Source organism: Schistocerca americana, chromosome 6 (assembly GCF_021461395.2).
Source record: "Schistocerca americana isolate TAMUIC-IGC-003095 chromosome 6, iqSchAmer2.1, whole genome shotgun sequence".
In the NCBI taxonomy this organism is placed as follows: domain Eukaryota; kingdom Metazoa; phylum Arthropoda; class Insecta; order Orthoptera; family Acrididae; genus Schistocerca; species Schistocerca americana.
This window is the reverse complement of record NC_060124.1, coordinates 391,222,544-391,233,162: the sequence shown is the minus strand read 5'-3', so window position 1 is coordinate 391,233,162 and position 10,619 is coordinate 391,222,544. Positions and strand designations below refer to the sequence as shown.

The 10,619-nt window shown below is 44.5% G+C and overlaps 1 non-coding gene across 1 annotated transcript; it reads left to right on the top strand.

Annotated features, from left to right (window-relative positions):
- Positions 1–1,089: 1,089 nt before the first annotated feature.
- On the top strand, positions 1,090–1,164 carry Trnas-uga. Its single transcript has one exon. It is a non-coding gene; the product is annotated as a tRNA-Ser (tRNA).
- Positions 1,165–10,619: the final 9,455 nt, after the last annotated feature.

The following is a 10,619-nucleotide window of genomic DNA, read 5'->3' as shown; positions in this document are numbered from 1 at the left end:
AATGGATGTCACATGTGAAAGTGGACAGCGGAATAAAAGAAATGAAAAAGTAGATATTTTGGCCAAGGAAGCTGTATACACTGGTTCAAAAAAATATGATAAAATGCCTTATAGACAATAATCAGGAAAGACTATAACTAGGGAATGAAAATCTCCAACAGCCTTACGAAATTAGAGAGGACGCTACGCCACAGTTGCGTCAAATCTCCCTTCCCGTCCCCGGAACCAAAATTGCATACACAGCACAAACTTTATAGTGACAATGACACGAACTTCGCTTCAGTTACGCGAGATTCCGACAACATATCTATCGCCTCAACATGCTCACACCATCTTCATGTGAACGCTGCAGTGAGGAAGATATTCATCTCATTTTCTTCAGCTGTCACGGAAGGTTTCAATAAGCTACGGAATTATTACAGCATCTGATGACCTCTGGAAATGGCGTTCGTTCGATCATTAAAACTCTTTTATTAACAGAGGACAAAGTAGTGTACAAGCTCTTATACGATTTTATAAGAGGAGTGAAATAAAAATATAAGAATAGAAATTTTTCTTACCTGTACGTTAAATATGTTAATTTCAATGGATGTAACAGATAATTGTCGCTTTTTATGGTGTGACGCTGGCTGTATGCCATTAAGAAAAGCCTTCCCTAAAGGAATGGATCGATTAATAGGACACATAATGAGACATAAAGGACCTTAATATGAAGATGGTATCTGTTCTTGCGGACATGTCCACGCAGCGCTCTAGAAGGAAATGATAATGAAAACAAGACGCTACGCTGTCGACAGGCGTTGATATACATCAACGGTGACAGTTGAAAATGTATGCCCCGACTGGGACTCGAACCCGGGATCTCCTACTTATATGGCAGACGCTCTATCCATCTGAACCACCGAGGGATTTATCGCTTGCACGCTCCCCGTGAGACCCACATTCCCAACGTAATGTCCACACACTGCCATTATACGTATTACTCGCGGCAGAGGCACTACGAATGTAGTGTGTGGACTGTAAGCTGAGAATGTGGGTCTCACGGGGAGCGTGCCTGCGATAAATCCATGCAGTCGCACTATCCTCTGTGCCCTCGGTGGTTCAGATGGATAGAGCGTCTGCCATGAAAGCAGGAGGTCCTGGGTTCGAGTCCCGGTCGGGGTACACATTTTCAACTGTCCCCGTTGATATATATCAACGCCCGTCAGCAGCTAATGGTATTGGTTTAATTGTAATTTCATTCTAGAGAGTTGCACGGTCACCAATGGCACCTGCTCTTTCGGACATGTCCGAAAGAACAGATGCCATCTTCATATCATATATGGAGATGGTATCTGTTCTTTCGGAACAGATGCGTGTGCAGATGCATACGCATTGCCCGAACTCTTACGGGACTCCGTCAGATTGTCTGCCGCAAGTAGTGAGTGTAGTGGTTCAAAAATGGCTCTGAGCACTATGGGACTCAACTGCTGAGGTCATTAGTCCCCTAGAACTTAGAACTAGTTAAACCTAACTAACCTAAGGACATCACAAACATCCATGCCCGAGGCAGGATTCGAACCTGCGACCGTAGCGGTCTTGTGGTTCCAGACTGCAGCGCCTTTAACCGCACGGCCACTTCGGCCGGCCTAAGTGTAGTGGACAGGGGCACAACGAATGTAGTGTGTGGACATTAAGTTGGGAATGTGGGTCTCACAGGGAGCGTGCCTGCGATAAATCCCTGCAATCGCACTATCCTCTGTGCCCTCGGTGGCTCAGATGGATCAAGTGGCTCTGAGCACTATGGGACTTAACTTCTGAGGTCATAAGTCCCCTAGAACTTAGAACTACTTAAACCTAACTAACCTAAGGACATCACACACATTCATGCCCGAGGCAGGATTCGAACTTGCGACCGTAGCGGTCGCACGGTTCCAGACAGTAGCACCTACAACCGCTCGGCCACCCCGGCCGGCTGGCTCAGATGGATACAGCGTCTGCCATGTAAGCAGGAGATCCCGGGTTCGAGTCCCGGTCGGGGCACACATTTTCAACCGTCCCCATTGATGTATATCAACGCCTGTTGACAGCGTAGGTTCTTCATTTAACTATCATTTCATAAAGGAACTTGGTCAGGATAGATTGGCTTGGAGTTTTGTTTCAAACCATTGTTTGGAATGGAGACCACAACAACATTTCGTGCTGTGTATTTGAAATTAGCAGCAGGTCGTGTTTCCAGCCTTACCAAGCCGGCTACTGTTGCACTTGTGCTTGGATCGGGGGAAGTAGTCAGCGGTATTTGTGGCGCTGTTGGCAGAACTCTGAGCAGGGATGAGGCAGATGGCGTGGGAGCTTCGGCTTAGATTGACGAACGGGCGAGCCGGGCAGAGATGTCGAACCTTGGACTAAGAGCGGCGGCGCGCGGCGGATTTCTTTTCGGTGGCGGCAAGGCGGGCTATCCGGGATTATCTCGCGGACAGCAGCTGCCGTTCTGATGCCGTGCGAGCGCTAATGGTGGCCGTCGTGGAGGCGAAAGGAAAACTGGACGAGTGCAGCCAATTCATGGGGAGCCAGGAACGAGTAGCCTTCTCCAAGCTGATACACCAAGGAGCTGTCTACGGGAGATCACCGTGTACACAAACAATCAGGGGCGATTGATGTCTTTCCGGAACGAGATGGAGGTGATTCCAGGAACAGACAGGAGTTCTAGGTTACAAGAGTAGCACTAACTGGATCCCTTAGTGGCCGACAGCAGTATTTTGGTCAATTGAGTAACGCAACATAGCCTATAGTGAAGAACACAGGCTGGACATTGAGTGTGCCGGATTATCAGTAATGTTACGCAAGGAAGTCCAGTGCGTACAAGGCATTATGTTACGGTTATTGTGTGGTAACACGCTGAGGATTCAGATGTTTTCTTTACAAGCGAAAGCTATACTGGTTTTGCTGTTTATACGCCGTGAGCATGCCTGCATCTGTATGTGCCACTGCACAGGTGATCTTGTTATTATTATACTATGAGCACAACTGACTCTGTTTATGCCATTTTGTCAGAAATTATCATGTTTTTCAAATGGTTCAAATAGCTCTGAGCCCTGTGGGTCTCACAGGGAGCGTGCAAAGGATAAGTCCCTGCAATCGCACTATCCTCTGTGCCCTCGGTGGCTCAGATGGATCAAGTGGCTCTGAGCACTATGGGACTTAACTTCTGAGGTCATCAGTCCCCTAGACATAGAACTACTTAAACCTAACTAACCTAAGGACATCACACACATCACTGCCCGAGGCAGGATTCGAACCTGCGACCGTAGCAGTGGCGCGGTTCAGGACTGAAGCGCCTAGAACCGCTCGGCCACAGCGTCCGGCTCTTGTTTCTTACCCTGCAAGAGTGATCTGTTTTGTATGTCGTATTGTACAGAAAATTATACTGACAGATTTGCTTAGGTAGCCCAGTAGTTGGTTGATACTAACTTTGCCTGAGTGACTAGTTGGTGATGGGAGTGTTCACTGATACATATTTATTTGAGTGATAATATGAGTAGCCTTAATTAAGTCAGAGAGTTGGTTTACTTTTTGTTGTTCTATAGTTAATTGTATTAGCTAATTTTGTTCTCGTCTTCATGGCTTTGGCCAGGTGTCATATTATGTTACCATTTATTGTTGTGGGCCCAATTCCGTCTGCAGAGCGAAATCTTTTGAATTTTGTTTTCATTGTACTAAAGATTTTTTCTCTTATTTTCCTGTTGAGTCCAGCCTTCAAGAACTGTACTGGGCTGTAAACTGAGTAATGTTTGTCGTCATTTCTCCGTTGTCAAGCAGAATATTCTATTTTTAATAAATTAATTTTTAAATTTTAGCCTACAGTTACACAACACCAGCCCCAATTCCACTCCTCCCAAATCCAGCGCTTCAGTGTGTTTCTGAAGATGCCCTTGGAATTTGTTATTGTAAATATAATGGTACCAACGTATTGACGTTCTTGCTATAAGAACCAAATGGAAAATTCGAAAAAAATTTCAGAATGATTAATGAATATTTTCACTATGTTAATAATAACTAATACTACAAGGATAATGGGAATGCTGTTTTTTTTAAATTTTTGGTCAGTTTGGAAGCTCGGTCAAAATAGAGTCTTATTCAACTTTTTGGAAAATAGGTTATTTCAAGTAAGAGCAGTGAGGCACGGCGACAGCAACGTTCTCCTGGATCTGCATCTGACTGGAGCACTCACCACCTCACATCCTGCAGTGGCGTACGTAGGCTTTATATGCTGTTTAGGATGAACCAGAACGTCTCCGACAAACCTTCAGAGGTGTTAGTTTACACAAACAAGTTCAGTAACTATCAGACGTATGAAACACGTCTGGTCTACTTCACAAGTGCTTATCGTCCAAGATATGAATTTTACAGCCCATGTTTACTAGACTTTGTTCGTTTCTACCGCATCTGAAAGTCTGTCGGAGGAATTCTGGTTCACCCTATACAGAATGTTCAGAAACAGTCTGCAAAGCTTGGTAAGTATGTTGCAGGCTACGTTGTTCTGGGAAGTAAGTAAAAAAGTTCTGTACCATGTGCTGTTTCCGAGTAAATTAGCATTGACGTTAGAAAATAAGGTCGTTGCGAGCGCAAATTGAAGTAGCTCGCCAGATGCAATTAGTGCTAGCTATTCCCACGGCGTCGATGATAGTGCACGTGACTGCTCAACCTTTATCTCGGGTTCAATACTTACTACTGTATCACATCTAATTTTTGCATTGTTTTTTTATTCGGTTTTAGGAAACCAAATGAAGAACGCGTTTGATAGGACACTTGGATTTGCGCTCGCAATGGCCTGATTGGCTAACTTTAATTCTAATTAACACGGAAATATATGAAAACGGATAAGTGATGAACACTATGTGATTAGAAGTACCTCCAAAAACATACGTTTTTCATATTAGGTGCATCATGTTGCCACGTACTGACAAGTACTCCATATAAGCAACCTCAGTAGTCATCAGACATCGTGAGAGAGCAGAATGGAGCGCTCCGTGGAACCCACGGACTTCGAACGAGGTCAGTTGTGTCATACGTCTGTACACGAGATTTCCACACTCCTAAACATCCCTAAGTTTCCGATATGATAGTGAAGTGGAAACGTGAAGGGACATGTAAAGCACAAAAGCGTACAGGCCGACCTCGTCTGTTGACTGACAGACCACCGACAGCTGCAGTGGGTCGTAATGTGTAATAAGCAGACATCTATCCACACCATCACAAAGGAATTCGAAACTGCATCAGCATTCACTGCAAGTACTATGACAGTTAGGCGGGAGGTGAGAAAACTTGGATTACATGGTCGAGCGGTTGCTCATAGGCCACACATCACTCCGGTAAATGCCAAACGACGCTTCGCTTGGTGTAAGGTGCGTAAACATTGGACGACTGAACAGTGGAAAACGTTGTGTGTAGTGGCGAATCACGGTACACAATGTGGCGATCCGATGGCAGGGTGTGGGTATATCGAATGCCCGGCGAACGTCATCTGCCAGCGTGTGTAGTGCCTACAGTAAAATTCGGAGGCGGTGGTGTTATGGTGTGGTCGTGTTTTTCATGGAGGGGGCTTGGACCCCTTGCTGTTTTGCGTGGCACTATCACAGCGCAGGCCTACATTGATGTTTTAAGCACCTTCTTGCTTCCCACTGATGAAGAGCAACTCGGGGATGGCGATTGCATATTTCATCACGATCGAGCACCTGTTCATAATGCAGATCCTGGTTACACTACAATAACATCCCTGTAATGGACTGGGTTGCACAGAGTCCTGACCTGAATCCTAGAGAACATCTTTGGGATGTTGTGGCACGCCGACTTCGTGCCAGGCCTCACCGACCGACATCGATACATCTCCTCAGTGCAGCACTCTGTGAAGAATGGACTGCTAAGGGTGGGCCAACACTATACTGAATTCCAGCATTACCGACGGAGGGCGCCACGAACTTGTAAGTCATTTTCAGCCAGGTGTCCGGATACTTCTGATCACACAGTGCAAGTGAATCTTTAAAATGAGATGATTAACGGTAGTTATAAAGCCAAAGAATTAACGAAAGGAAACAACGGTGACATACAGGTGATGATACATTAAGCGACACGCTTTGTTGCACATCTATGCACTATATGATCAATAGTATTCGGACACCAGTTAGTGGACATTAATAAGGGTTGTGTCCACCCTTCGCCTTGATGACGGCTCGAACTCTGCTGGAGACAATTTTAATGTCTGTGGACGGTCGGCAGTCCATTCACCCTCAACAGCCGAAGCCAGAGGAGGTACTGATGTCGGACGCAAAGTTAACTCGTCCCAAAACCGTTGCATTGTGTTCAGGTAGGATCCTGGGAAGGGAGGTCCATTTCAGGAATGATATTGTCCACAAACGACTGTCTCAAACATGTTGTTTCACAACAGAGTGCGTTGTCATGTTGGCACAACAATCGTCGTCTCCGAATTGCTGCTCTACTGTACACATTTAGCAGTTTCTTCAGCGCAGTATGGGGACCACATGCTACCACGAGAAACACTCGCATACCCCATCACCGTCTCCTGTGTGCTTCACTGTTGGCGCTACACAGATGGCAGCTAACGTTCTCTTCTCTAGGCATTCCCCAAACCCAGACACCTCCAACGGATTGCCACAGCGTATAGCTTGATTCATCACTCCAAATCACTGGTTTCCAGTCACCCACTATCCAGTGGTTACGCTCTTTACGACACATCAAGCGCCGTTTAACACTGGATGCAAACATTTGTGGCTTATGAAGAGCTGCTGGACTGCTGGTAGCACTATGTAACTCACGACTGAGTTTTTCCGCTGATCGCATAAGAACTTTTTTTACAAACATTCTTAGCCCGCATCTCGTGGTCGTGCGGTAGCGTTCTCGCTTCCCACGCCCGGGTTCCCGGGTTCGATTCCCGGCGGGGTCAGGGATTTTCTCTGCCTCGTGATGGCTGGGTGTTGTGTGCTGTCCTTAGGTTAGTTAGGTTTAAGTAGTTCTAAGCTCTCGGGGACTTATGACCACAGCAGTTGAGTCCCATAGTGCTCAGAGCCATTACAAACATTCTTGACGATCCATGTCCGTCAATAAATGAATTGCACCTGGTCTCGGATTAGCTGTGGTTACTCCTTCGCCTTTCCACTTCACAGTCACCTCATGGAGCGTCAAATTGAGCACTTTTAGAAGTGCTCAAACGTCCCTGCTGGATTTATTTGTCAGGTAACATCCAATACAATCATATACAACCGTTCGCTCGACGAAAGATTCGTATCCAAAGCCTGAAAAGTTGCACAGGTCACACCAATATTCAAGAAAGGTAGTAGGAGTAACCCACTAAATTACATGGGTTTAGAAAACATCATTCCTGTTAAACACAACTAGCTCATTATTCGCATGAAGTGCTGAGTGCTATTGACAAGGGATTTCAGATCGATTCTGTATTTCTGGATTTTCGGAAGGCTTTTGACACTGTACTACACAAGCGCCTCCTAATGAAATTGCGGACTTATGGAATATTGTATCAGTTATGTGACTGGATTTGTGATTTCCAGTCAGATAGGTCACAGTTCGTAGTAATTGCCGGAAAGTCATCGAGTAAAACAGAAGTGATTTCAGGCGTTCCCCAAGGTAGTGATATAGGCCCTTTGCTCTTCCTTATCTATATAAACGATTTGGGAGACAATCTGAGCAGCCGTCTTCGGTTGTATGCAGATGACGCTGTCGTTTATCGACTAATAAAGTCATTAAAAGATCAAAACAAACTGCAAAACGATTTAGAAGAAATATCGGAATGGTGCGAAAGGTGGCAGTTGATCTTAAATAATGTAAAGTGTGAGGTCATCCACATGAGTGCTAAAAGGAACTCGTTAAACTTCGGCTACACGATAAATCAGTGTAATCTAAAAGCCGTAAATTCAACTAAATACCTAGGTATTACAATTACGAACAACTTAAATTGGAAGGAACATATAGAAAATGTTGTGGGGAAGGCTAACCAAAGACTGAGTTTTATTGGCAGGACACTTGGAAAATGTAACAGACCTACTAAGGAGACTGCCTACACCAGGCTTGTCCGAGGCATGGACTGTGCGGCTGGTCCCGGCGGAGGTTCGAGTCCTCTCTCGGGCATGGGTGTGTGTGTTTGGCATTAGGATAATTTAGGTTAAGTAGTGTGTAAGCTTAGGGACTGATGACCTTTGCAGTTAAGTCCCATAACATTTCGCACACATTTGAACATTTTTTGAACGCTTGCCCGTCCTCTTCTAGAATACTGCTGCGCGGTGTGGGATCCTTACCCGCTAGGAGTGACGGAGCACATCGAAAAAGTTCATAGAAAGGCAGCACGTTTTGTATTATCGCGAAATACGGGAGAGAATGTCACAGAAATGATACAGGATTTGGGATGGACATCATTAAAAGAAAGGCGTTTCCCGTTGCGACGGAATCTTCTCACGAAATTCCATTCACCAACTATCTCCTCCGAATGCGAAAATATTTTGTTGATACCGACTTACATAGGGAGGAAAGATCACCAAGATAAAATAAGGGAAATCAGAGCTCGTACGGAAAGATGTAGGTGTTCATTCTTTCCTCGCGCCATACGAGATTGGAATAATAGAGAATTGTGAAGGTGGTTCGATGAACCCTCTGCCAGGCACTTAAATGTGATTTGTAGAGTATCCACGCAGATGTAGATGTAGAATGACTGGTCTACGTTCGAAGTCACTGAGCTCTCCCAAACGACCCATTCTGCTTTTGCCGCTTCTCTAAAGAGAACATAATACTCCCTGACTTTTTTATACTGATGGGTTTGCATTTCGTGGCATCTAGTGGTCAATTCCGCATTACATATCAGGTGTACCGGTATGAAATGAGCGTTTTTTTGTGAAAATGAAACACTAATTTTGAACTGAAAAGTAAAAACATTTTATTCAAAGTACTGACCATTGCTTTCTATACATTTTGAACACCTTTCTGGCAATTTGTGGACACCATGCCAATATAAATGTTTATCTTTTGAAGCAAACCAGACACCCAATTTTCGACTTCTTCGTAGGAATAGAAGTGTTCCTCAGCCAATGCGTGTCCCATTGATGAAAACAAGTGGTTATCGGAAGGGGCCAAGTCTGGTGAATACGGCAGGTGGGGTAGCAACTCCAAGCCAAGTGTTTTGATTGTACCCTGAATCAGTTTTGCTTTGTGTGCAGGTGCATTGACGTGTAAAAAAATCACTTTGCCATGTCTTCTGGACCATTTTGGTTTTTTTTCGATCAATGCATAGTTCAAATTGATCATTTGTTGTCTGTAGCGATTAGTATTCACAGTTTCACCGCGTTTTAGAAGCTCATGATACACCACACCTTTCTGATCCCACCAAACACGGAGCACTGTCTTCTTGCCGAATCGATCTGGTTTTGCAGTCGATGTTGATGGTTGTCCCGGATTAACCCATGATTTTTCCCGTTTAGGATTCTTAAAATAAATCTGTTTTTCATCGCCAGTAACAATTCGATGCAAAATTGATTTTCTTTCATGTCTTTGAAGCAAAATTTGACAAATGGTTTTTCGGTTTTCCATCTGTCTTTCATTCAATTCATCTGGCACCCATTTTCCACACTTTTGGATCTTTCCCATAGCTTTCAAACGGTCAGAAACTGTTTGTTGTGCAACATTAAGCATTGCTGCCGTTTGCTTCTGACTCAAAAGTATCATCTTCATCCAGTATTGCTTGCAATTCGGCGTCTTCGAACTTTCTTGGTGATCTTCCACGTTCTTCATTTCTTACATCAAAATCATAATTTCTGAACCGTTGAAACCATCTTTTGCACGTTGGTTCTGATAGGGCATGATCACCATATGCCTTGACAAGCATTCGATGCGACTCTGCTGCACTTTTTTTCAAATGAAAACAAAAAATTAATGCTGTCCGCAAATCATCACTTTCTGGTACAAAATTCGACATTGTTAACACGATGAAAACATATGATGTTGTTTGTTCCAAAACTTGATGTGTACTAAATATCTTTGACAGATGTCATACCAACCAAACAACAATAAAAAAAGGCTCGTTCACAACAAATGTTCCCTATCGACACATTTGTATCTTAACGCTAATTTTATACCGGTACACCTGGTAGAAGTACTTGGATTATCGACGGTAAATTCAATAAAGGATAATTAGACTGATGAACGATTGCTCAACTGAAAACGCTTGGGAGCGGGGCCGAAGTGCATTAATGAGCACGTACACCCTGATGTGGCACTGAAAAGCCATGTAATGTGGGAAATGGCGAGCACCCAACATCGGCGCTCAGCATGCAGCTGGCGACATGACCCCACCACTCTGCATTCCGCGAGCACTCGCTCGGTGTACGCCGAATGACGCACGTCTGGCGTCACCTTTATGTAACAGTGTCAGTAATGACCCATCGCAAAAAAGCTGTAGTAGCAGGGTGTGCGCTGATGATAGTCTACAGGGATTGAGCGAGAATATGGAAACACCTGAAACACAACAGATGACCATGCCTAATATTTGTAAGAAAAACAGTTTTCATCAGGTTACCTTCCATTCGGAAAATGGGTGCACTCAGCGACTGTTATGTGACTTA